The sequence below is a fragment of the Lissotriton vulgaris genome, chromosome 11, assembly GCF_964263255.1.
Source record: "Lissotriton vulgaris chromosome 11, aLisVul1.2, whole genome shotgun sequence".
In the NCBI taxonomy this organism is placed as follows: Eukaryota; Metazoa; Chordata; class Amphibia; order Caudata; family Salamandridae; genus Lissotriton; species Lissotriton vulgaris.
Genome location: NC_141699.1, coordinates 1,051,507,518 through 1,051,535,172, shown reverse-complemented (window position 1 = coordinate 1,051,535,172; position 27,655 = coordinate 1,051,507,518).

The following is a 27,655-nucleotide window of genomic DNA, read 5'->3' as shown; positions in this document are numbered from 1 at the left end:
AGGAGGTTCATTGAGAACTTTGCAAATGTAGCTACCCCGTTAACAGACCTCCTGAAAAAGAATGTAAAGAACAGCCTCGGGAAACCACCCCCTGAGGAAGCAAGAAAAGCGTTTGAGACTCTAAAGAACGCGATCACCTCCAGCCCAGTGTTGATCCCCCCGGACTTTGGGAAACCGTTCACCCTAGCTACGGACGCTTCTGACACTGGGATAGGAGCAGTGTTGTCCCAAGAGGGGGAGGACGGGTTAGAGCACCCGGTTCTGTATATTAGCAGAAAGCTACACCCCAGAGAACGCAAATACCCCACCGTGGAAAAAGAATGCCTGGCAATACGCTGGTCTGTGGAGAAACTAAGATACTATGTAGAAGGGCAGCCGTTCATACTGTATACAGACCATGCTCCCCTCAAATGGATGCAGAGAAACAAGTCCCAAAACCCAAGATTCTTACGATGGTGCACAGAAAGGGAGTGGAGAACGGTAACGCGGACTACCTGTCCAGGACTCCTGTTCTCCCCGATCGTGAGAAGCCAGGGGGGGAGGGGTGTAACGGGGTGGAAAGGGAAACACCGGTACCATGGTGAATTGTCGCTGATACTGCCCCTCCTTCTCCTCAGTCTGAATGGGACACCAGTCCGCTGCTTTCCGAGGACGGGGAGGAAATAGAGGAGGGCGCCTTTAACTGGGCCTTCGCAGAGGAGAAGACCACGCCCCCTCATGACGTAGGCGGACCCGGGTTGGAGAAAAGCCAGGAAGCCCTCTATTCGGGGTGTGTTTACACCCAGGAGGAAGTGGAGCGGGAGAGGAGAGACGAGGATCGGGAGGAGGACGGAGAGCCGAGGAGAGGACGAGAGGAGACCGAAAGAGAGAGAGCGGGAGACGGAGGAAAGTCAGGAGGCCAACGACTCGGCGAACCGCCGTGCCACACTCCCGAGGGAGGAGTGTGGCTGTCACAGGTACGGCGGCGTTGGGCAGCTTGGGTCAAGGGCAAGGGGGCCCGTGTTAAATAGTGTAAATAGTCCGCTCCGCACCTTCCTGTCCCTTCCAACACTTCCTACCTTCCTACCTTCCTAAACCCCCCCCTCAAACCTCACTATCTCCCGAGCACCGAGCACCGACTAAACTCTGTGAAGCACTGGTGTTCCCTCACTACACTCGGGTCCCGTGGGTTGTTCGCTATCAGATAACGTGGCTGACGGTGTCCCTCTGTTGGTTTCTCTTTTCTCGGAGCCGACTCTGCATAAGAAACCCCAAGCCCCTTGAGGAGATCCATACCAGCGAGAGGAAGAAGAGGACAGCCTCGTCATCCTCCAACAGACCGGACGCCACCACGGACCGGGCCGACTTTGCTAGAGAAAGACTTACTTTCAGGACTCGCAAAACCTTCATAAAAATAAAGCCATCCTTACGTAGAACAAGTCTCCAGCCTGTTCATACATCCCCTGTAGTAAGACCACCGCCTGTCCACACACCCACGCTACACCCACCCACACAAGTGAGGTATCATTTTACTCGGGATACTGAGGGGAATCCTGTGGGGTAGGACATTTGTGCCGGCAGGGTGATTCCACACATAAATATGTGGAAAATTAGTTAATACCTCATGAACGTAGAAACCTCTGTCGCGGCAACAGGGAACCGGAGCATCCCCCAGCCAATGGATCCCCATGTTGCCTCCCCTAGTCACAGCAATGATTCAGAGTAAAAGAGGCAGCATTAAAATGGGGGTGTGCAGCTCATATCTTTGTGCAGTCAGCAATGAGAAGTGGCCACCTGTTGAGATGAGTGGCAGTGTGAAGTATCTTTCATGCGGGAAGTCCCGTGGATCTAACATGTTATTTGTAGCGGGATTTAGAACATTTCTTGGATAGTGACTGTCGGCATTGCTCTCCAAAGACCCAGGGTGACCCACGGCCCGAGCCCCCAGAAGAAGAATCCGAGCCCAGTCTGGGCGGTGTATATGGCCTTAGGTTAATATTTTCATCTGTACATGCGAACACCTCTTCGGGAGAATCAAAGAAGAGGGTCCGCTCTTGGTAGGAAACGCGGAGCCTGGCCAGAAACAATAAAGGGTATTGAATCTAAAGATGACGCAGTTTGGCTTTCTCTTTAGTGAAGGACTGTTGGCGCTACTGGACCAGCCTTGTGTGATCCGGAAATATCATGATCTTATGCAAGGAGAAAAGGAGGGGATCTTTGAGTCTAGCTTGTTGCAGGATGACATCCCTGTCTCGAGAATAATACAAAACTTATAAGGGCTCTAGGGCGGAGGAGGGTCTCTGGGTCTAGCAACATTTAATATCTTCTTGAAATGTGATACGTATTATTGAACTTTTGCAAGCTTTTAATTTTTACACTGTTCAATCTGTGCAGATGTGTTTTACTCTTAAGGTGCAGCAAATGTTATTATGAAATTGTACTTTCAAAAGTGCAATCTAAATAATGCAGAAATCTTGGTGCATAATTGCACTGACACTATTCTTATCTATGTGATCCCACCTACTTTAGTGGTACTCAATTTAGTGACTATGGAAGGGTAAAGAACTGGCCCTAAAATGCTAGAATTTAAAATTAAATTTTAGGACCACAACCTTATGTCACTTATCTGGACCACATTCTGTTCATTAGTATGGAAACTGGAAGGGAAGTATTGGATATTAGGAATACCTGCTGCTTTTTGAAGCACAATTTTAGCTCTCCAGTAGAATGCACAGTTAAGAGTGTCACAAGAATCATCTGGACTATGTGTTTAAAAGTGGTGTACACATATTAATTAATGGTCTTATCCCCTTCAATGCGCCCGTCGGCCAACGGCTGTCGCGAGCACTACCTCCGTAGTGGTGCGCACGTCTGTTGGCTGACGCGGCCCGCTCACTCAATAAAACCGCTGCACCGCTGCGGAATTGCTGCCGCGGTTAAGCGATTAAAACTCAGAGAATACAATACCATTTTTGGAGATTTGGAAGATTTGAAAACAAACAAATATATGTGGTCCTCCACCTCTGTATTACTTTCCTCCTTATCATCCTGGTTCTCTCTCCTCGACCGTCTGGTCCTCTATGTCTCAGGATAAATGCTTTGTTCACCCAACCAAACCCCCCATCCAAAGTTAGCCGTGCATGACCTTCAAGCGAGGGTAGACTCATTGGCATAGCAAGTGTGTCCTGACCCTAATGCAAGCATGGAAAGTGAGGCCTTTTTTGTCCTAGCTAGGTAATACAAGAAAGTTATAATCACAGTGCAGTGGGCCCCTGACCTCCCTGGGCCCTGGTGTCACTGCACGAGCTGCACTATTGACTGCTTTTGCTGTGGATACATTAGGGCGTCTTGATGTCGCTCTTGAAGCCTTGCATGATGGGAACCGTAAGTGCTCAGCTCTACCTGTAGAGGGCAGCGTCTCCTTATGAGGTGCTGAGGTAATGGACTGCAGGAGAGGCAGCACAGGTGTGCGGCTAAATCAGCTTTAGAAGCAGTTCAGCTTTAGAGATGCAAAGAGGATGGTTATGAGCTGCAGTGTCTCCTTTCTGAAGAGTGGGAAACAACCATTACAACACAGTCATTACAATGCACTACCTTTACAAAGCAACTGTTACAACACAACTTCCTTTACATCGCATGCCATTACAACGAATGCCATTACAATGCATGTCACTACAACGCATGCTATTACAACGCATACCATTACAACGCACGCCATTACAACACATTATAAGGTAAGTAAAGGAGATTTTTTAGTTTTAGGATGGGTATGGGATTTGGGGTACATGGGAATAGTAATTTTTACCCCTACACTATCCAACACTTTCCCTACTGTTGCACATACTGGATTGGGAATAGTAATTTCTACACCTTCACTATCCAACACTTACCCCACTGTTGCACTAAAAAGATTATGCGTTGTAATGGTATGCGTTGTAATGGTAGTTAAAAAAATGCGTTGTAATGGCATGCGTTGTAAAATAATGTGATGTAATGGTAGCTGCTATGTAAAAACTGTGTTGTAAAAGCATGCGTTGAAATTGTTTGCATTGTAACGTCATATATGCCTGAAGAACCAGCCCCAAGTGACTCCAAATTACAATAAAAGTCAGTGTTGTTGATACTCAAATCTTTTTTTTGGGGGGGGGGGGGCAGAGGTTTGTAGCTGGCTTCCATTATTTTAGTTGTGAGTGGAGTCCATCAAAATCTGGGCTGGTACCCTACTGAACATCCATTTTCTTTCTGCACTTCCAGTGCTCAGGCCCGTCAGGACCCCTCATGGTTAGAGACAAGAGAAACATTACCCAACAAAACTCTTATTGGCTACTTCCACTTGTAGCTTGGCCACTCACATTTGCTGGAGGATAACACATGGGGTTAATGTAGGCACCCCTCCTATTTATTTGCATGACGCAGGTCACTGCTACCACGTGGCACTGGTAAAATAGCTCTGGAGTTTAATGGACAACCACAGAGAAGTGGGTATTTTGGAAATCATGGCTCGGAAACCTGGAAAGATAGTGCAGGGGATCAATGCGCATCCTGCGGGCTTCTGTGTAAAGCCTATAGTTCATCGCAGATTTGCCCAGAGGATAATGGTGTGCAGGGGAAACAGCATTTACAACGCAGTGCAAACCACGAGCTGCCATTACAATGCAGGCTTTGCAACAAATGCATCCTTACCATGCATTCCTTTACCACGTATGTCGTTACAATTACATGCCTTAGGGAAAGTGGCGTTGGACTTTAAAGTCCAACCCTTTCTGTACTGTTGCGCAGACTGGAGTTGGGATAGTAAATTATACCGCTCCAAAGTCCAGTGCATTCTATAAGGCATGTTGTTGTAACGATATGCATGGTAAAGGAATGCATGGTAAAGACGCATTCATTGTAAAGATTGCAGAGTAACGGCATGTGTGGTAAAGGCGCGGGTCCTTGTTGTGCGCTCAGTGTCCTTGTGTTTGAATCAGACCAAGGTGGACTCATCTTTACTCTGTGTTCTGTGTTCTTGTGGATGCTCGCTAAAACCTTTTTAGTACACAGAAGCCAGAACGATTGGCTTTACCAGTGCTTGCTCCAACCTGCCCACGTGTCAGCTTCGTGTCTCGCGGTGCTCCTGCTGCTGTTTCACGTCAGAGATCCATGTGGGCGCTCTGTGTTATCAGGCATCTAAGGAATGTTTGCTTATCTGTGAGGCATTCTGACATTTCTACGGTGTAACTCTGAGAGCTTCCCAGCTTCCACCGTGGGTGAGCCCAGCCCCACTGTCCTGAAACGGGAGGTGTGTGGTGAAAACACTGAAAGCAAAAGGACATATTGTGACACTCAATCAAGCAACATCAGTTATTCAAAACTTCTAAAAATTGGGCTAGCCAAGTAGGACTTCGGGGCATATGTATCAAGCCCTTTTTCCGTTCACAAAGGGTCCGATTCTCAGAATGGGGCCGTTTGCGAACGGGAAAAGGCCTTTTGGGATGTATCATCCCAAAAGGGCATCGCAAATTATAGAATCGCAAAATTTGCGATTCTCTATTTTGCGATTGCATTTAAGGAATCGCAAATTGCGATTCCTTAAATGCAATGTATGGAGCACAAAAAAGTGCAATTTGGCCTTAAGAAATCGCAAATTACCACCAACTTGAAGTTGGTGGTAATTTGCGATTTCTTTGAAAAATGCACTTTTTTGCATTTTTCAAAGTGCCATGTGGCGCACATACATGCCCTTAGGGCAGGTATGTGCGCCACATGTGTACACATACATATTTCAGGGGTGCAGCAGGGTGTCCTTTTGACACCCTGGCACCCTTGAAATTGCATTCTCAATGTGCGATTCTCTAATTGCGAATCGCAAATTGAGAATGTCTTCCCATTCATTCCTATGGGCCTCCTAGCCCATAGGAATTAATGGGATGGTATTCCTTAATTGCGAATCGCGATTTGCGATTTGCACTTAAGGAATATTAAGGAATCACAATTATTATTGCGATTCCTACATACATAGCATTTTGCGATTCCTTAATAACAATTCGCTAAAAATCACTATTAAGGAATCGCAAAAGGGCTTGTTCAAACATATGCCCCTTGTTTTCTTGTAAAATCGCAAACGGGACTACTATCAAAATCCAACATGGCTTTCGTAGGTCTACAATTAAATATTAACTGTGAAACATGATTTTAAGTCCCTATATGACTCTCTGTGGCAAGAAAGAAAACAAAACCAATTGGGGTGCTATTTATAAAGCCATTTAGTCTCGAGGTACACTGGTGTGGATGCTGAGGAAGATGTGTGCAAACCCACAACCTTCTGAAACGTGGTACCCAACTATGTTATCAGCTCTTTGCCACCCTGGAATAGATTGCAGGTTAGGGCCACTAAGACTTAAAAAAAAGGAATTATAATTTGTGACTAATAACGATTTACAATTGCAATGGTTCAGCACTCTTTTCAGGACAATATTGCTTCTTATTCATATTGATTTAACACAAACTCATGATATTCCATACACAACTTCAATAATTCATATTCTCCAATAGATACGTTTTGAAGATAATTCTTTATTCACGTTCATGTTCTTCTTTTTTTTTAAAATTGATAACCACAGTAGCCTAAAGTAGCCTAGGCTACTGTGGTGATCAATTTAAAAAAAGGAATTGAAACTGAATCCGTAGTGTGAAACTACACACACCAAAAATCATTTAGTAATTAATTCCCAAAAAGTTATTAGAATCAATTTAATGTAAGATACAATAAGAAATGCTATAGCTCAGAATCTGTGATTTTGTAGTTCAGAATGTAAATAAATATATAAAATATTCATCATTCCTTAACTGACCAATAGCCTTCTCAGAAAATATAGGTTGCCATAAATATCTCCATTCTGTTCATCTTTGTTTATGAGAACCGTTTTGGGGGCAGCAGAGCAGGCAGAGGCTTAGGGCCTCAATTGTGGGGTTTGAGGTTGTTTTGTTCATTGAGGTCCTGGAGCCTGCCTTATGATGGTTCTGCAAACTGTGCCAACTGCAATGTGTCTCTGCATCTGAATCTCATGGTAGAGAGGGGGGAACAGCCTTTACAACGCAGGTATTACCACGCGCTACCATTACAACGCTGCTATTACAACGCAAGTCGTTACAACTTGCACTGGAGGGTGCTGTTGGATAGGGAATAGTTAAATTTCTATTCCAACACCTTCCCTACTGTAACGTGGGCTGGAGTTGGAATAGAAAATTAAACTATTCCACTATCCAGCTCTTACAGCGCAAGTCGTTGTAACAACTTGCGTTGTAAAAACAGCATTGTAATGACACGCGTGGTAAAAGCCCCCGTTGTAATGCCATGCAACTAGTGAGGGCAAGCAGTGGGGTGCTCAAGCTCAGCACTCAACAGTCAGCCAACCGACACAATAATTTCAGTATACAGCCAAGTGTTTGCCTTTCAAGAAAGAAATGAACTGATATAGGAAGCAATTTTGTGGTTTCAAATCCGTCAATTTGCGAAATTACAATGTTTGCACCTGAAAAATGAAAAATGGCTATTTGTTCAGTACTAAACCAATTCTGCGATTTGGTAACAGGTTAGCAAATTGCAAAATGAGTTTAGGAGCCCACAACAAATTGCTATTTGGAAGGTTCATGTTTAGCGCGTCCCTTCCTAACAGTGATTCATTAGGGAATGTACCGGTTTTGCAACCCTAACCCAGTCACAAACCATTGGATAGTTTCCAGCCCTTGAGCTGGGTTGGAAACACATTCACAAAACGGAAGGGGTCCTCTTAAGTCCATTCCCCTTTGTGAAAGCAAAAAAAATGTTTGTAGGGGAGTAAGCCAACTCTGAAGCAAACCTTAACTGAAATCACACATTTCTCTATGTAAATACAGTCCCATTTCCATGAAGAAAAGCAGGCTGCATTTAACAAAGTTTTCTTTATTAAAATTATACACTGGTCTGCTGACCCCAGCAGGCCACCATCCTTTTGGTGGCATTTAATTGTAGTGAGTCACAATTCACAAATAACTTCTGAATATTGATTAGGTAGGTCAGATAGCGATCCACTATGATTCTGTATTTTGTGTAATGACCTATTTATATATAGGTCATTCAATAATATACTATTTTATTCACAAAAGACGATGCTCAATTTGTGCTCACTTTTTCCAAATGGTCATATGGTACATGAGGTCCAAATTACTTTAATCACACAGTTTTGCTAACTACTGCACAATCTCAATAATCCTGTTCTTGACTGCTTTTCTTCTTCAAGGCACCCCACCCTCTTCACTCCCAACACGTCTTCCTCCCGAGTAGACCCGCCAGTTCTGTCACCTCCCATTTTTTGGAAGTCAACAGATGGCGTCAATCAAGCATAGGTGCAGCTTCCAGATCTACAGTCGAATGTCTACTCAGTTTTTTAGTCCTACCCCCTTTTGATACAGGTGGTACATTCTGAGCTCTTGTTCACCTCTCTTTAAAGTAGTGGTACTCCCATATGTCTTCTGTGTGGGGTCATGGAGAGCCAATACTCAAAGGGCTGCATGGGAGGCAGAGCGCACGCTTCTTCTCTTAGTGCGGCAGCCCAACCTCAAGCTCTGGAGCCTATAGTGCTGGGTCAGACCTGCCGAGATAGTCTCCCAAAGTTGCAATGATCCAGTCCCATTTGGGTTGACGCACACACAGTCTGGATTGTGCCAAGGGTGGTCCTGACCGTGCCGGTTCCGATCGGACCAGTGTTAAGTGCAACCCTGGTTGGGTCTACATTAATCACAGCAGTTGTTGCCTCCTTACCGGCCCCCAGCAATCTCAGCGGTTATAACCCTCAACTGGGCCGGTCTACTGTGATCACAGCAATAGTAGCTGGTGACTGGGCCTACAACAATAACACAGTTTCAGCCATGGATAGTCCTAACATTCTCATACAGTAGCAGCTCTCACCTGGAACTGAAATGAGAGACCAGGGGGTCCAAAGGGCAAATAGGACCTCCCGAGCTTGCTGTTGCACCATTAGCTCCCTTTGGCCACTGGGGACATGCTGGGCCTCTCTTCTCTTAGACAGTCTCTCCTGCAGGGCAAGCCAGACTCCTTCCTTCTTTGGGCAGGCCGTCAGGCTTCTTGGTGCTTCAGGGCAGATCTGCAGCTACCGTAGTAGAAAGTTCAGATTTTTGGTGATGCCCCATCACCTCTGCGACACGGCCTGTCAGGCAGACACTATCTCTGGTTCAATAGTAGTCCTTTGAGTATTCTGTGCAGCACTATCTTCACTAGTCATAAAGGACATGGAACTCGAACAAAGTGGGATGTTTGGGCCCCAATTTTATTCTGGATATGGGAGTGGCTCCAATGTCTCAAACTGTAGAACGAGTTTGGGGTAGTTCTCCTTTCAAGAGCTCTCCATAGGCAAACGTTCTACACTGTAATACTTCTCACAACAAGAAACACAGGGCATTCTCCAACATGGAGTACCAACCACAAAGGGACATAGAGGTATGAGGTTTCAGTAATCAGGGATAGGTAAAAGAGAAGGCCTCACCTAGAAACTCCCTTATGTCTGAGAACACAGAATGGAGGCCAACCTCCTCACTCCTACCATTGTGCGGCTTCTTGCTAACAAAAGACCTAATCCAATTTCTAAATGCAGCCTTGTACCTATCCTCCTCACTCTAGGGTCTGGATCTCCTCCCTGGATCTACAGGAATGTGAACAACACGCTTCCACTGTGTGCGAGCACAGTCTTCACCCTACAACTTGTGCTGTGCCATGCCAGTAACCCTAAGAGCACAAAAGTATGTCTTTTATGGTGAAGGGGATAAATCACATTCCTAGGATGCAGAATTATGCTTCAGACAGCATAAGCACTCTCCCAATCGCTCTTTAAATCCTTAATTAACCACCAAGGGTCTCATTATGATGTCGGTCAGAAAGGCTCTGAATGGCATTTGGATTTTCCAAAACCATTTTGGAACCTATGTTTCTGACCGAATCGGCAACATTTCCGACCGCTCGATTAAGATTGAATGGTAACTGTTCTGTCAGTCCGAATCAGTTCCAACCAGCATTCAGAGACTCTGAGTTGGTCGAAGCTGAATCGTACAGCTCTAGAGACCGCGTTTCCAATTAACGTATTACGATGTCGGATTCGGACAGCCTTTCCGTATCGGTCTGTCCAACATAGAACGGCTGTTGGAAACGAACTTCAGGTCCAGTAGCAGGCCCCACTTCACCCTGAGGGCTCCTGTTGGGGCCCATTGGGCTACCCAAGGGACCCCCTTTTACAACCATGCACAGTGTGGCAGTCACCATGGTGTGCCTGCCACAGGGTGCAAGGTTTTCCGCAACCACCCCTTTTTTCAATGGGAGCTTATGTTGTTCGTTGGAACACAGGCTCCCATTGAAGTCAATGGGAGAATTTCTGAACGGTGTTTGGAACCATCATAATTGGTTGGTCGAAATCGCCGAACCCAAGCCGGTTGGAACCGATTGTGACAAGGAGTCACTCTGATTGTTTTCCGACCAACATCGTCATCAGGCCCCAAGTGTAGTATCACTAGTAGGACACAAGGGGTATTCCACTCTTATATGATCTTGGTTCCTCTGCTTTCTTTCTTGCCAGTGAGTCAGTTCTTCTAGCAGGGACAGTGTTCGCAATTCTGGAACTGCTATCAGCCTTCCATACATACTATAACTCTAAATCACTGAGGGGATAGTAACAAACTGCACTTGTTGGTACATTTTGCATACTATAATACTACACCGTATATACCACAAAGTGCCATTTGCAAACTACATGCGGAAGCCTATTTCTCAACTTGTCCTGTCTTTTTTGTTTGGAAATCTTTGGCCAACTACGGAGTCTATGCACATGTAGATATATGTTTTACTAGTGAATGTGGGAGGGATGGGAGAGGGGCTGGAAAATGAGTAATATTTATGACTAAAGGGGAGGGGTTTGGGAAGAAGTAAGGAGGGGTAAAAGAGGGCTAGGGAGGAGTATAAGGAGGGAAATCCATCCATCTACAAAAGAGCAAGAACCACCTCACCCACCCCTATTCACAAACTGCACTTCTGAAGTGACTACTGCCAAAAGGGGCTCAAAATATTAGTAAATGTACTCCAACTTAAATCTTAAGTAAATCCAGGACCAACAATGCTCACACACTGGTAGTGCAACACCCTCCCATAGAATATAGTAGAGAAAGGAACTAAAAAAAGTCCCCCAAAGGAAATAATGTTAAATTAAATTAAATGTATTAAAATAGCTAAAGAAATACAAATAAATAATTTAAATTTAATGTAAAAAGAAACTATTTAATAACATTTTTTTAGATGTAAACATTAATATGACATTACTTTTTATTAAAGTTTACTTAATTTAGTTTTAAATATTTCTATACAGATCATTTTACAATTACTAATACTTAAAAATATATAGTTTACTTTTGGTGAAAATTATGTTTTATTTGAACTACAAAGGAATTATTTTAATTTACTTTAATATATTACAATCAATTACACTTTAAATTTAAAATAAGAAATGTAGCATTTTATTTTGTTCCACATTTAAATAAGACATGTAAAATTAATTTAAATTAATATTTAATATAAAAATATTGTTACTATTTTTTTCAAGTTTAATACATTTTTTCACTTTTCACTATATTTACCTTGGAGTCTCCACAGTTGTTGGAAGATCTCTGTGTGGTAAAGTATAGGAAAAAGTTCCTTATACCTTACTATAGGGAGATCACCACCCAAGTGGTGGGGATCTCCGCATGGTAAAATGTAGGGATAATTAAAATAATTATTCAACCTGGAAAAAACTTGTAAAGCTCTTTTCATGTTAAATATTAATGTAAATTAAATGTATATATGTATTTTAAATGCAAAACACTTCAGTATATTGTCCTTAATTTAGAACTAAAATGTTATTTCATTTAAGTATATTAAACTAAACTTAATTTGAGGTTTATATAAAAATCTCACCTAAAGTAAAAAAAATAGTGTGTTATTTATTATGCAGTATTAATTACTAAAGGTTATTCATGGAATTAATTAAAACTAACTAAACTTTACATTCATCTTTAATTTTAACTAATTTATTTTAAATCAACATTACTTACTACAGGGTTTTATTTTTAATCCCTACTTCACTATTTTGCGAAGATTTTGCAGTATCTGTGGTTGCCCATGTGCGGTGCTGGCCTTTCAACTGCTCCTGTTTAGGTCTTGTCTGCGACAGCACGTGCTGCATACGCTCTAGCTTGAGGGAGATACTGTAAACAGCAAGGGGCTTGAAGCCCACCCATTGCTTACCATTTAATAGCTTGATTGTCACTCTCGTTTTCTGCCGCCTAATTGGGCAGCATGTGCCACTACCCTCCCTAACTCCCTTGTCCATGTTGCCTCTTATCTCCCTCCCCCCACCCTCCTATTGCCCCTTTCCCTTTCCAATACAACCCACACCCTCCTGTTGTCCATGTTAGCACTTCTCTTCCACCTACCACCCTCCCATTGTCTGTGTTGCCCCCTCCATTCAACCTGCCATAAGAAAAAAACCTGCTATGACACAGTCAGCACTGGCCCCATTATAGTGCTTTTTTGACCTTCCCGCATCATAGTGTTGTTTACAAAAATTATACCACCTGTTTCATACCTTTTAGCCACACTGCTCTGCAAGATGGCTAAAAGACATTGTCAAAGCCAATTGGTCTAATACCCCTATTGCCTTGCCAGAGCTTATTCATATATAATAGAACATCGATACAGAGTAATTAATATATTGCTTTTATTTCATCATAGGGAACATTTTTAATTACCCTATTTTTAGTCTTTTAATCCTACACGAATATATATTCTAAGTAAATAGAAGTCACACATACACAATGGGACCGATCTTCAAACATAATGACATTAGATCACATAAAGAAACATACAAAAGTACATAGAAATTATATATACAAGACAATAATGCAATCAAATTTCTGTTGCCAATACCCTAAAATACTTATTTCTTTAGCTAGTGTCTACCCTTCTATTCTGGGCAGTACACTCAGAGGTAGTCAAAATGTGCACAGGAGCAAAAGTGCCTTTTGTATAGCTCTCATGTATCACAACAGTTCATGGCAGCAAAGTTTGGTGCTAAATAGGCAACGCAGGTCTTGTACTACCTTGGCCTTGAGAGATCTTCATTGGCTGCCCATCAAGGAAAGGGTCCATTTTAAATCGCTCTGTATAGTATACAGAACGGTACATGATCTGGGCCCAGTCCCTTTGCAGGAGAAGTTTACCTGGTACCATCCTAAGAGGCAGATTCACTCCTCCAGTGCAAATTTGATGACGACTCCCAGAATTAAGCGCTCTAGGATGGGGAGAGGGCCTTTAGTGTGGCTGCTGCACATCTATGGAATGATTTACCCCAGAATGTCAGACAAATCAACTCCCTGATCGAGGTCAGAAAGGGTCTGAAAACCTGGCTCTTTCCCAAGGACTGATTCTTAATTCCCCGATACTCTGGTCTGCTCGTATGATGGTCATCTTCAAGTCTAAGCACCAGGATACCCGTAGTGTGGCAGTCTGCGCTATATAAGAATCTTTTACAATTACCATTACAATTACACAAAAAAGTATTTTTTATAAATCATTCATTATTGATTAAATGAAGACTCCTCCAAATTAAAGGTCGCCGACGCGTTTCAGCCTTTGATTCTTCTTGGCCTCAGGACGAGGGCAAAGGAACAATGATCATAAATTCCTCTATGGGTCGTGAATATAGTGACCCCAAGTCTGATGCGCCAAATGGCGCCTTGCTCCAAAGCAGAACCCCCTCTCTCACAGGTTGAGGGTCAGTCTTTTACCACAAACGGAATACTTCTTTGTTTTCAATAAAGACACTGCCTACCGGTCAAGTGTTGAAACCTCAAGGTCCCTTCTCAAATGCTCAGCGGTTCCAGAGCTTATTGACAATAGTAACTCCTCACTCTTTTTCAGGGGTAAGCTTCCAGTAGCATCAATAAAACCTCCTTGCACATCTTGCCAAGTGAATTGAACACACCCCTGGTACAAGTTGCAACAAATTCTCTTATGTCAGTGATCATCATGTGAGACTTCCTTTATTTTTTTTCATATAAAAAATAAGGACGTTAAATTCATATCACAATTTGGCTCTGATTCTGAATTTAGCGGTCTGACCGCTGGACTGCCATTGCCGCGGACGGAAGTACCCCGCCAAGCTGGCGGTATCTCGACCTCCACATTATGAGTAAACAGCCGGGCTGGCGGTGTTAGTGGGGCGGTGTCACAGCGGCAGCATGCTTCGGCTCATAGAGAGCCTGCAGCACATGCAGCCACTGTGGCACCAACTCCTTGATGTCGATGCATTGTGTACTATGATCCATGTCATGCATGGCACAGTGCACTCACAACAGCACAAGAGGAGGGGGCAAATCTACAATGCCCTGGGGCCCTGTTTGGGGCCCCTTACCTTATTTTATTGGTGGGGTCCCTACCATGAAAAGGTCGGCAGAAAGGCAGGTCGTAATCGCCACAGTGATACCGGCATTGGCACCACCTCCATATCCCACCACTTTCCTGACTGCCACGGGATCCAAAATCCCCGCAGTGGCGGTGGTCTTGTGGTGGTTCGACTTCCCTTCTTGTACTCAGCAGGCAGACCGGCGAGGAGGCGGCAGTCAGACCGCCACCAATGATACGGCGGTCTCAAGACTGCCATAGTCGCAATAAGGCTATAAGGCACTGATTCCGAGTTTGGCAATCTGACCGCCAGACCGCCACTGCTGTGGTCGAGAGTACACCACCAAGCTGGCAGCAGGCTGTCCGCCGCATTACCAGTAAACCGCCAGGCTGGCTGTGTTGCAGTGGCGGTGCCACAGCGGCGGCATGATCCGGCTCATAGAGAGCCTGCAGCACATACCGCTGCTGTGGCACCAGCTCCTGCATGTCAGTGCACTGTGTACCATGCACAATGTCGTGCATGGCACACAGTGCACGCATGAAAATGCAATAATAGGGGGGCACTACATCTGCTACAAAGTCCTGAGGTCCTGTTTGCCCCCTTTCTGCCTTTCCGCCGACCTTTTCATGGCGGTTTCCCCGCCATGAAAGTGTTGGCAGAAAGACAGGTCGTACTTGCCATAGCAGTGCCGGCATCGGCACTTCCTCCATAGCCCACCACTTTCCCAACTGCCGCCTCCGCAGGATACAAGATCCTGGCAGTTGCTGTGGTTTGTCCGACCGCCCTTCTCATAACCCGGCACTCGGACTGACAAGGAGGCAGTGGCCAGACCGCCACCGACGGTACAGCAGTTTCAAGATTGCTATACTCATTATAAGTCCCTCAGTGTTGATATTCTTATGCATTGTAATTTGACTAGCATTGCCTGCAGCATAATATTGTATCTCATTTACAATCATCGATTACTGAATGAAAGGCCAGAGATTGTATAGTCTCTAGCAATGGGGCAGGAACTACATGCCTTGTGTGAGAAGAGAGGGTATCATATCTTATTCAAAGTCTATCCTCTCCACCCACCACCTCATATCTAAGGATTACTTGGAGAGTATTTCATTCCATAGATATTCTTTCAGGTCCTGCATGACTTAGTCTTCCCTAAAGTAATCTCAGGGTTAATGTGGCAAAGTGCAAAGGCCAGGGGATGACGCCAATTATAGTTGATATGGTCGTGAGGGGGGGCAGTTACCTTCTAATTCTGCCTGTCATGAACTGTAGGAGTATGAGGGTCTATGGGTTTAACGTGGCCTATCATCCTCTTTTGCATGTTCTGTATAATCTTGAACAAATGCATCTCAATAAACCTTGACCTCTCAATGTTGGCCCACCTACCCACACCGAAGAGCGGGCGTCCCAGCTGCAAAGCAAAGGGTAGGGAATAAAAAGAGGATAAAAGCATGCAAGCAGGGTAGGGCTGCCCTGCAAGCTAAAACTCACAGTAGTGTGGTCCTGTGCATGCAATAGTCTATGACTCAGAAAAGTGCTTCGTGCTTTAACTGGTGAAATGTAAGTCTAAAACTCATCGTTCTTTATAATATGTCCACATTGATGGAAGTCAATCTTATACGGTGGTTCTTGCTGCATGTTATTGTTTTTCATGCAGGTTTTGTCAACGGTATGTTCCTTCAGCGTCAGAGCTCAATATGGGTTTGTATCTCTTTTGTAACTCATGTAATCCAAAGTCCTCATGTAACACAACTGGTTCTTTTGTAAAGTGCTCTGACACCTTCTGGTAATGTTGTTGCTGCTGTTCCTAGCCGCTTTTCTCCGGACCCTGACCCGCCATCTTGTCCATTCCCTCGTCCTTTAACCCTTTTATCTCGTTTCCCCCTAGACGATCCTCTGATTTGCCTTTTCTCCATTCCCTTGTATCCCTCCCACCCTCCCTTAGTGCTGTGACTACGTCCCCCCCTCCGACCCCACTTAATGGAACTCCGCTTTCCTGTTTTTTTGGGGTCTTGACCTGAGAAAATCTACTATTTGTATATATATGTATATAGAGATAACTCTAACCACTAATATATGTAGTAGACCTGTATTCTCTACCATTCCTATGTGACTCTTAGAGTATATCCATTTGTATCTCTTCCTTGAGTGACTTTACAACTTGTACATTTGCAATCTTTTCTGTTTGTATTTCGTCCTTGTGTGACTACAAATTGTGTGACTTTACCACTTGTACATTTGCAAGGTTTTTTTTTCTTTTTTTTCTGTTTGTATCTTTTATGTAGCTCATGTAATCCTAAGTCCTTATGTATCGCAACTGGTTCTTATGTAAAGCGCTCTGACACCTTCGGGCAATGTTTGCGCTATATAAAATCGCATTAAATAAAAATAAATAAAATAAAATGGGTTTTCGATTATCCTGTTACTAATTTTATAAAGTGCCCAGATAGCTGGTATGATTCTCCTTGTAGGCAAGTGAATACCGCAGCCTCACATGGTCTTATGTTTAAAATTAAAAATATTGGTCTTAGCCAATAGCACCTTTGGGATTTCTGGATTTCCCTTGTGCAGATTACATACATTAAGGTTTGTTGTGTTTTACTGCACCATCCGCAACGTGTGTCAGCTTCCCCCTCTTAGGGGGTCAGCCCAAAATGCATTCTCATTAGAGTGACTGTAGTGAATCATAACGCGGTCGTTGCAACGACCGCGTTGTGATTCCACATACCATTACTCCGCAAGTTGGAACAACGACTTGCGGAGGGGGGGCGCTGAATGTTGGAATAGTAAAATTTACTGTTTCAACTCCAGTCTGTGCGGACAATAGGGAAGGTGCTGGATTTAAAATCCAACACCTTCCCCCTCTCCACAAGCCGTTGTTCTGACTTGCGGAGTAATGGTATGCGGAATCACAATGCGGTCGTTGTAACGAACGCTTTGTGATTCCCTGCGGGGAGAAAGATTTTTGATAAACGTTGTTTACCCATTAGAGCATATTTAGTGTGATAGGGAAGCGGTGAGCGTAGATATTCAGGGAGGGTGCCAGGATGATAAAGTTTCTTAGCCCAACTGCCATGATGTTTAGTTTTTCAATACATTAATGTAAGTTCTCCTTGGCTTGCTTTAATATCAGTTTTGCAATCATTCTCGGTGGTAGGCTTTTGAATAGGTCTCCTGTACTTAAGGTCTTAATTGTGGTTTTAGGTGCTAGCCCCATGTCGAGCCGGGTGACTGGGACTTCTCCCAGAGCAGGTATTGAATTTTTCCTATTGAGGCCATTTGTAGTGTTCTGCAGTGGTTGACACATTTTGCCCTTAAGGCTAAGTCCTGCTTTGTCAGTTTAAATTCTAGCCTTATTTGTGACTGGCTAATGCAATCTTGAAGAGAAAAGATAAGGTGGTAGCAAATACATTGCTGTTTTTTTAGCCACTCGTGGAGATTTTCTTTGAACATCATTGCGCCGTGTGTCAGGGCCTACATCACCTTGATAGCCATCGCCGTTCGAATGGCCTCTGTATTTTGGCTTGTCACACTTCTTTTAAGCTGTCTCATCTTGCATGTCAGATGTTTTGCAGTTGTTTTCAAGACACCCAGCTGGGCCTTCTTGCCCCCTCTTCCATCCAATGTAATCCAGAGACACTTAAACCCTGCTGTTATTTCCAATCTTTTGCCTCCAATTGACCAGCTGCCTGTTTTGTTTAGGCGCCTGCCAAAAATCATTGCTTTTGTTTTATTCAGGGTGACAGTGATTTTATTTGCTCTGCAGTATTCTTCTGATACATCCAAGGATCTTTGAAGGCCAATTTGGGTATTGTCAAAGATTAACATGTCGCCTACATATTGCAGAATTTGTATTTTCCGCTTTTTCAGCCTGGGAGGGCAGTTCCTGGGGATTGTCAAGTGTTCTTCCATGTCGGCAATGGATAGGTTCAAAAGAAGCAGGGCACGGATGCAACCCTGTTTCAGTCCTTGCCGACCGAAGAGTTTCTTATTGCCAAGAATCGGAGACAGGAATTAAAACCGCCAACAATCACTCAAACTGAAGTAACCTGATACCTCGGTGCGAGGCAACAATATTTATATGCCCCATGCCCTGAGAAAGCCCTAGGCAGACAAGGCCAATGTGAGGGGACGAAACACGTGTTAGCTGCAACAAGCTCTTGCTTTTCCTGGGATCTATGATCCGCTTTTGCTCTGAATGACTCTCAGGTTTACAAAGAGTCAAGCATCGAATTTCAATTACAGAAGCAATGTTTATGTTTATGTTTATAGGATTTGTAGAGCGCGTGACTACCCTTGGGCATCTCAGCGCTAATAAAGCAGTTTAGCGAGAGTGGGTAACTAGTCTTGTGGGAAAAGCCAGGTCTTAAGTTTTTTCCTGAACTGTGCTTCTTCTTGAGCGGATCGAATGTCAGGATCTAGGCTGTTCCAAAGTTAGGTATCAGATGGGAAAAAGACCTTGCACCCCATCTGGCTCTTTTTGGTATATATATTAAGAAATGGAATTATCCCTACTTAAAAAAATTATTTCTTCTACTTGACCTGACATTATTTGAAGTTTTGCCCAAGTAGTGGGGAAGGGGTCTCCCACTGCCAAGGACAAGTAATTTATTCTAAATACGCTCTATTTGATGCAGGCTTGTTAAAGATCTGGACCCGTTACCCCCTTTTTCCTTTTGCCCAAAATACAAGACAGAGTAATATAAGCTCAGACTAGAAGATAGTGAAGATCTCACCTTTGTGAGGAAAGTAAACAAAGATATTCTGCTAATATGTATGACACACAGTGATACAAATCTTTCACATGATGGAGACGTTGTTTTTCCTGTTGGTTTCCTGTGAGATAAGTCACTGCCTGGAGTTGTCGCGAAAATCAAATACGAGTTTTGGTAGGAAAATAACGCAGCTGCCTTCCTATTACACTAAAAATTAATATTTATTGTGTGATTACCTTATAATTGAAGTAAATAATAATGAGACAAACAATTCTCAAGACAAGTAGAAAGAATATCGAGCATCATGCATTTGTGAGAATACTGGGAACAAGTAAAATACTGGGCATGAATAATATTGACTCTGTAGACAAATGGATCAACAACATGTACTCTCTGGATCTCTTGGAAACTTAGAAAAGGCACCACAGATGGACTTCTTCCCTACAGATGGACTCAGTCTCTCCACAATGCATGTGTGGTGTGTGCTAGAAAAGGAATGGGGAAGCAGTTTCCCTTATCAATGCGATAATTTAAATCCAGCAATTTAAAGCATTTTTCCTGTCTGCTAACCAGAAGCGTAACGTGTCTTTCCACTTGAGTTCCCTGCTTAATTATGAATACTTATTTTTAAATGTTGAATGATACTTCTTGAGCTTTTATGATTTAATACTTGAATCAAATAAAGCAAATATTGATTGATTGATTGATTGATTGATTGATTGATTGATTGATTGAGTTCCCTGCTGTAGGGCAGGCTATCTGTCCACTATATTTGCCCAATGTTGGGGATGAGCTCTGGATCCATGCGGTTCCACGGCATATTTGAAGTTATCACAACTGAAGCAGCATTAGGAGAGCCATGCCCAAGCACAAGGAGGTCTGTCCTGGAGAAGGTCTGCAGCACTAGCAGAACGTTCACAGATGAGACTGGATCCAGTTGGGCTGCATGGGTTCTGTTTGACATAAATGATTCTAACCATAGGAGTGGCTTGGCCAAGAAATTAAACTGTTTTCATCAACGTAATTGAATGCAATGATCCATAGTATTGAAAGCCGTGGAGAGGTGCAGGAGAAAATTGACCCCTGAGTCCCCATGTCGGTGGTCATTCAAAGAAAATTTTCAGACGGAGCGAAGCCAGGTCTAAATCCTGCTTGAGTTAGTTAAAGGACTTTATTAGTGTCTACCACCGATTGCAGCTGTTGCGTGACTGCTGTTTCCAAGAGCTTGGCCAGGTCAAGCTGTAAAGAAATCAGTCTGAAAGTGGCAGCGTCAGTGGGGTTTAAATTAAACTTTTGTTAAGATAGGGCTAATAATGGCCTTTGTTAGTGTGTCGGCTACAAATCAATGGGCTTATATACAAGCCCCTTGCGCCACTTTTGCGTCATTTGTAACATGGGAAATGTGACGTACAGGTAGCGCAAGGGGCTTGTAAATAAGCCCCCAAGTTTTTAATGCATTAATGATGTATCTAATCATAGGGACGATACGTACTATTATGATTTTAGGGTAGCTACAGGACAAATATCCAAGGGCAGTGGCGGCCGCCATAATAAAGAGGTGGTGAGACGGGTGTAGGTGGAGCGCAGGAGGGGGAGCACGCGGGGTTAATAATAAAAAAGCAAAAAAAAGAAACATTTACCTGGAGCTGCCTCCCGCGTCACGCTCTGCCTCGTCCTTCCTGGTCCCAGCAAGTACTGGGCCTGTGTCACGGACTCCCTGAAATCCCCGCTCTGCTCTCATGTGAGGGCAGTGCGGGGATTGGTCTGAGCAGGCTGGATAGACACTCTTCTCAGACCAAGGAGTCTGTGGGGGTTTCTCCAGCCCGGCTGTTCAATACATTTGTGTTTTGGACGGCCGGCCAAACACAAATGCGCAATTAGGGAGGGAGTGTACATAACACTCCTCCTCCCATGCCCCGCCCCTCCGAGTGCAAGCTGGCTCATAGCCGGGAAACTAAAAATAAAACTATGACATTGTTTTATTTTCCATTTGCTGGCTCTGAGCCAGGCATTGGGGTGACGCTCCTCCTCCATTGGGAAGCTAGAGCGTTTGCTGCTTAAATTAAGTTGAAGCAGTCCGTTTCAGATAGAGGGGTAAATTCTGATAGGGGAGCATAATTAAAAGTACTTCACTGGTCTGAATCTGGGGGGGCAAATCAGGCTGCAGGAAATTTTCATGGGACTGCCACATTTTTTTTCTATGGAATAGTAGGATAAGGAGTCTATTAAGCCTTGAATGGGTCCGACCATCTCGCTAAAGTCTGGGGATTAAGAAAAGGCTGATGATTCTATAAAAACGTTTGTGGGTTTCTTTGTACCTTCATCAAGTTTAGAGAATAAGGGGGATTTACTAAGATTTTTGGTCGTGTTTGCATCACAAAAGTGACGCAAAACGGCGCAAAATATTTTTTTACAAATTTACTTTCCAGCGCTAAACGCCATGGGGGCGTGCCAAGGGTGGTGCATGGGCGTTCCCATGCAACCACCCGCGGTTTCTCACGTTAAACTCAATTAACTAAACACAGTAGATTGGGTTCAGAGATAGAAAACTGCACCCTTTTAAACTAGGCTCAAGGAAGGAGAAATGCTTTAATTTCTCCTTCCTTTTCCGACTTTGCGTGCGTGTTGCACTGTGCAGCACGAATACAAAGTGGAAAAAGCTTTCCCTCATGTCTGGGCATAGTATTTTGCACAGAAAGGGTACCCTTCCTGTTCAAAGCCTATGCTAGACTCCCACATACACCCTAGCGCTATGGCACGAAGGTGGTGCGTGGCGCTCGGTAGCTGTAAACAGCGTTGGCACAAAAGAAAGGAGAGAGCCATATCTTTGAAAATGTGGTGCTCTCCTGCCCCTTCCCTGTCGCGCAATGCAGCGCAGCCTCGTGGGAGGCTGCTCTACGTTGCGTGGCGATTTGGTAAATCTCCCTCTAAATGTTATACGGACAACATGATTATATTTACGCATTTTTCTTTTATAGATGGTTTAGTCATCAGGATCACCATTTTTCCCCCAGCCTTTTTAAAGGTTCTTTGAAAGTTTTTTTTCCATTTCTAAGATGCCTGTGAATCATGGGTTTTTAAAAACTAAATCGTTTTAAGCCTTAATACTTTTAAAGGTATGCTTTGGTCCAAATGACTCAGAACAGGCCTTGTTCAGACACTCTATTAATATGTTGCCACAATTGGCCGTGTTGTCGAGAGGGGGAACTGCAAGTTTTTCATGGAGCAATCTGTCCAGGGCATCACTAGAAACTGTGTTCCAATTCTGCTTAGCTGATGGTTGAGTATGTAAATGGGACATACATTTTCTTGTGATTAAGAAAGTGATTGAATGATGAAGGGAAAAGGAACTGACTTTTGGTACTCAACACACAGCAGATAGAATCCTTTTTTCCATCATTTAAAACAATGTACTCCCTCTCCCTTTTGGGGAATAAGCCAGATTTATAACCAGATAATGCTTCTGTCTTCCTAAATGACCCTTGTGTCTAAGCAGGGACTCGTTTTCAGGCTGCTTGCAAGAAATTGCAATTTGATATAGTCCTTCAATATGATTCATAACATATTATCTGTCTCTCAAAGTGTAGTGTGTGAAAGGCATGTTACTTATCAAAATATCATCTGGCATAAATATGTGGAGCCAAATATAATTCACAAAAAATCCCCACATTAGTGTTAATTATAGAGAATATACTCCCACACGGATGATATTTTTCTATTAGGTTTTATTGATAATTGTTAAATTGGGAAAACAGCTAAACAGCACAGTCAGGCATTCTACATCCAATGCAGTTGGTGATGTAAATTAAAGAGGTATCTGTTAAATGCAGCAATGGTCAACTGCAGTCAACCCAGAACAGTCAACTCAGAATAAAATGAAACCTTGGTCGAAGTGCGCTTTACAAATAGGTTATAACATAACATAACATAACATAACATAACAGCTGATAACGGGCATCAGTTGATTTTATGGTTAAGGGTGTGGCATACATTACCTAATATGTAAGGTATTACTTTCATAACTATGGGTGCACATTGTTGAGTTAGTGCTTCACTCATAGCTGCGGGAGCTGTTGCAGGGCCTTCACTTCCCTGAGGGGTTCCTTGTGTATGTGTGCACATTGTCCAACATTAGGAGGTAGGATAGCAAGGTGCCCCATATTCCTTTGGAGTGCCTGAAGAATTTGTTCTCAGAATTTGTTTTTGTTGGCCTCTGCACACTTTACCACTGCTAGCCAGTGCTAACATGCTTGTGCTCTCTCCTTATACATGGTAAAATTGGCTTACACGCAATTAGCATATTTAATTTACATGTAAGTCCCTAGTAAAGTGGTAATACAGGTATTCATGGGCCTGTAAATTAAATGCTGCTTGTGGGCCTGCAAAAGTGATTTTACCACCCACTTAGCCCTGTAAACCTGTCGTAGGCGTGCCATTGCAGCCTGCATTTGCAGCTTTAATCTGCCATATCCATCTGGAAAAAAGAACTAACCCTTCCTTTTTAATATTTTAGAAATTATGTTTCTGGTCAGGAGAGGTATTCACCCTGTCAAAGTAGGAGCCACAATCCTAGTCAGGGTAAGTCAGATAAACACCCTAAATCAACCTGTGCTCACTCTCTGCTAGCATGGCACAGAGCAGTCAGGCTTAACTTAAGAGGCAATGCATAAAGTATTGGTGCAACACTTATAAAACAGTAAAAATACCACAAAAAGACTAGTTTTGAAAAATAGCTTATATTTTTAGGAACAACACAAGACCAAAACAACAAAAATCCAATAACTGTAAACGGAGTCATGAATTTTTACAGAATAAATGGAACTGTAGTGCTTAAAAGCATAAAGCGCCAACCGGAGCTCTCTGGTCGTTCTAGACCAGGCCAAGTCTGAAAGTTGAGGCCAACCACGATGGAGCCCAGGTCGGACACAGGAACCAGTCTTGGCCAACTGAAAAAGTACCTTACATGCATTGACATTGAGGACAATGTGGGGAGCATTGGAGGCAAAGTGTCATTGTCGATCTTTAAGATGGAAGCTGCGAAAGTTGAGGATGCTTTGGGAATGAAGGTGATGAAGTGAGCAGCTGACTAAGAGATGTACTCGATCTTTACAGCCAAGGTGATGCGTCGTTGTTGTTGGGGATGCGCCGGTTCGGAGCCACGCAAAGTCAGAGATATGTCGAGCAGTCTGCGAAGTACTCGATCCTTGCAGCTGCAGCGATGCATTGGCTTTGATTGAAATGCGTTGGTTCTGACTGGCGCAACAGTGTTGATGTGTTGATTCTTGCTGGACAGAACTTTATACTCACTTCATTTAAACAGGTCCTGGGCTCACGTAGTGCACCCTACTAGGGACTTGTATGTAAATTAAATATGCTAGTTGTGGATAAGTCAATGAAACCATGTTTGGGGGAGAGACCACGTGGACTTTAGCACTGGTTGGCAGTGGCAAAGTAAGGAGAGTCCCAAGGTCAACAAAAATAATACAGCAAAATTGGAGGCAAGCAGGCAAAACGTTTGGGGGAAGACCACCCTAAATCTGATGGGTCTAACACCCCCAGTGTAGGGACTTCACACTACTCTATTGTGCTCCCAGACAGACTGGGGCCATGACAGGGAGGCAGAAATTCCAGAACCTCTGTAGGGGGAACCCTCAGATGCTTCTCCCACTTCAAAGTGAGTACCAGGTAAAAATATTGGGCCCTTAGAGTAAACTCTTCAGATCACTTCTGGACATGTGGAAGACTCAGAAGAAGGCCTGTCCATTTGCTCTGCTGCAAGAAGGATGGTCCAGCTGCTCGACTGCTATGCTATCCTGCTGCCCTGCCTGCAAGAGGGACTGCCCTGCTGCCCTGCAACCTGAGAAAGAAGAACTGGACCTGCACCCTGAACTCAGGACCACCAAAGTGAATCCAATGGCTGATTGGCTAGCATCCTGATCTGAGCTACAGGGACACAACAAGGTTAACACCCTTGATCCCTGCACCTCGACTCTACCTGCTGTGAGCTCTAACCAACTAAGTGGTGCCTACCCAGTCCTGGACACTGGGAAGTGGGGCTAAAGGTGCTCTGCCAGCCCAGCTTTGTTCTCAATCAGAATTGATGCAGCACAACTGAACTCAACACAGCCCTTGCAGCTCCTCACTGGAACCAAAGCAGCGTGATGAGACTGGACACAGACATTGCTTTGCAACTACTCATCTGAACAGGTTTAGCGTGATGCAACTCGATGTGCATCACGCCTCAAAGCCCTTGCAGCTCTTCATAAGAACTGACGTAGCACAACGCAACTCTACGTGGACCTCGCAGCCCTCGTAGCATCTCATCTGAACCAATGCGGTGTGACAGCACTCAATGCAGACCCCCTAATCGGTCATCGGACCTGGCGCTGCGTGACCCATCATGACGCAGGACCCTGCACCACTCCAAAGAACCACCACTGCGCAGCACAACACCCAGCATCAAGGTAATGAGGTGCAATTTTCAGCTGGCCCAACCTGGTCCCTGCTTCCAGGCTGTGCTCCATCATGGTTGGTCTGAACTTGTGATTTTGCACTTGTCTGCCACATCCCGATAACCATGGTTGGTGATTTGTAATTTTAAGCACCATTTTTACCTAAACCTTTAAAATTGCACATCTTCGGCTCCACTAATCGGATTTTGCCATTTTGGTGTCAAATAATGTATTCAATTTTATTCTATCTTTCTAAATTGGTGTGAGGTTTTTCTTGTGTTGTGTTTTTACTTTGTTACTGTGTAAGTGCTATATAAATGCTATACACATTGCCTCTAAGTTAACTCTGACTGCTTTTGGGACAAGCTACCAGAGGGTTGAACACAGGTTAATTTAGTGACTTTTTGTGGTCCCCCCCAGACAAGGATTGTGGCTGTTGCTTGAGTAGGGTTCACCCTCAACCAACAACCCAATTTCTCACACTGTATGTTTCCACTTGTTCATTACAGTTGGCCATGTCTTTCAGCCAGTTGCTCACTGTGATAGAGGAACACCATCACCAGTGTTTTACTATTCGTTGTGCGCCAAGAAGTGCTAATACTGTTAGTTTTCTAACTCCCATAGTGGGGTCCTTGACGTTTCCCAACTGGACTATTTTGGGCAATGCTGGTAAAGGCTATCCAGGTACCTATAACATTACTGTAAGTCTTTTCTGCTAGAAGGTGGCTACCTGTGACCACATCCAGTTGAGGTGTAAGAAATCTGTATTAATTGCATGGCATCTAGCACATATGGAGTTCTCCTCAAATCATATCAGTGCTGGCTTGCAGGGGTGTGGTTTATTCTTTGTATATATCTGAAATGTATTAACCTGAGTCTGCAGTTAGGGGAGTGTGTGCCAGTCTGAGTACAATATTCCCATTCAGCATCTGTAATTTGGCAAAGTTCAAACACCAATTATTTCTTGCACATGGGTGGATGATGCATGAAAATATATATCCAGGACATTATACACTGGTGCAAGATGAATTTCAAGAGCAGAGTCAGGATTTTAAAGTGACTGGTTGCATGGTGAAAGGTGTGGAAAATGGAATTACCGGTGTCTGAGTTTATATTATAGAAATATGTAAAGTGGTGAGCAGTTTGGTGGTTCTTTTAATGCAGTGATATGAAGAAAGCAGCCCTAAAGGAAGATGCCACCCAGCCTTGGCAGGATGAGGGCCAAAAGCTGTGTAGCCACCTTTTCCTCTAATATTACTGGCCTATGTGGGTCATATAGGAGTGTAAGGTCAGGGGAATATATTTTGTCCAGAATGATCCTGCTGCGGAGCCTGTCCTAGGCACGTATCATTCAAGCTACAGTGTTCATCTACCCTCAAAGGGAAGTAAACCATAGTGTTCACTGGAAAGGAACATGCTGAATCTTTTTTGGATGCTAGGTGAGGCTGATATGGCCTCCCCTTCGGTTTAGGACTACGCCGAGAGGTACCGACGGAGAGAGCGGGGCCTCATCCTCCGAGCCGTTGCCGGGTGAGGTGAGGCTAGATTCCCACTAATAGTTGGGGACGGTATCCTCTACTTATCACAGAACTTGTAAGGATACGGTAGGATGGTCTAGTGACCACATTCGCCGAACTCATTGTAGTTTCACATTTCACTTGTCATGCAACTCATTCTGTTTATATTGTTTCTTTTGAGGACCTAGTAGACTTAGCTTCACTCCAGACCTTCAAGTTGTTTAGTGTTTCTTAGAGGCTGATATGGTGTCATGTGATGCCAGGAGTGTGAATAATGGACATGTGCCATAGATAGTAAAAGGTGAAGTTTGGTGCCATGAAACCTGTAGGGGAGACTTCATGAGAACATTTTACTTTAATCTTAGCTTTCTGTCTGTTCACTACAGTTTGGTCATCCATATCCTAAGGAGGCCAAATAAGTGATTGCTTAGGGGGACAGACATATTTATGAGCATGTACAAGAGTTTAGAGAGGCCCACCATGGTAATGAGCACAGCCCACCCTGTAAATGTAAATGGCAGGCCAAT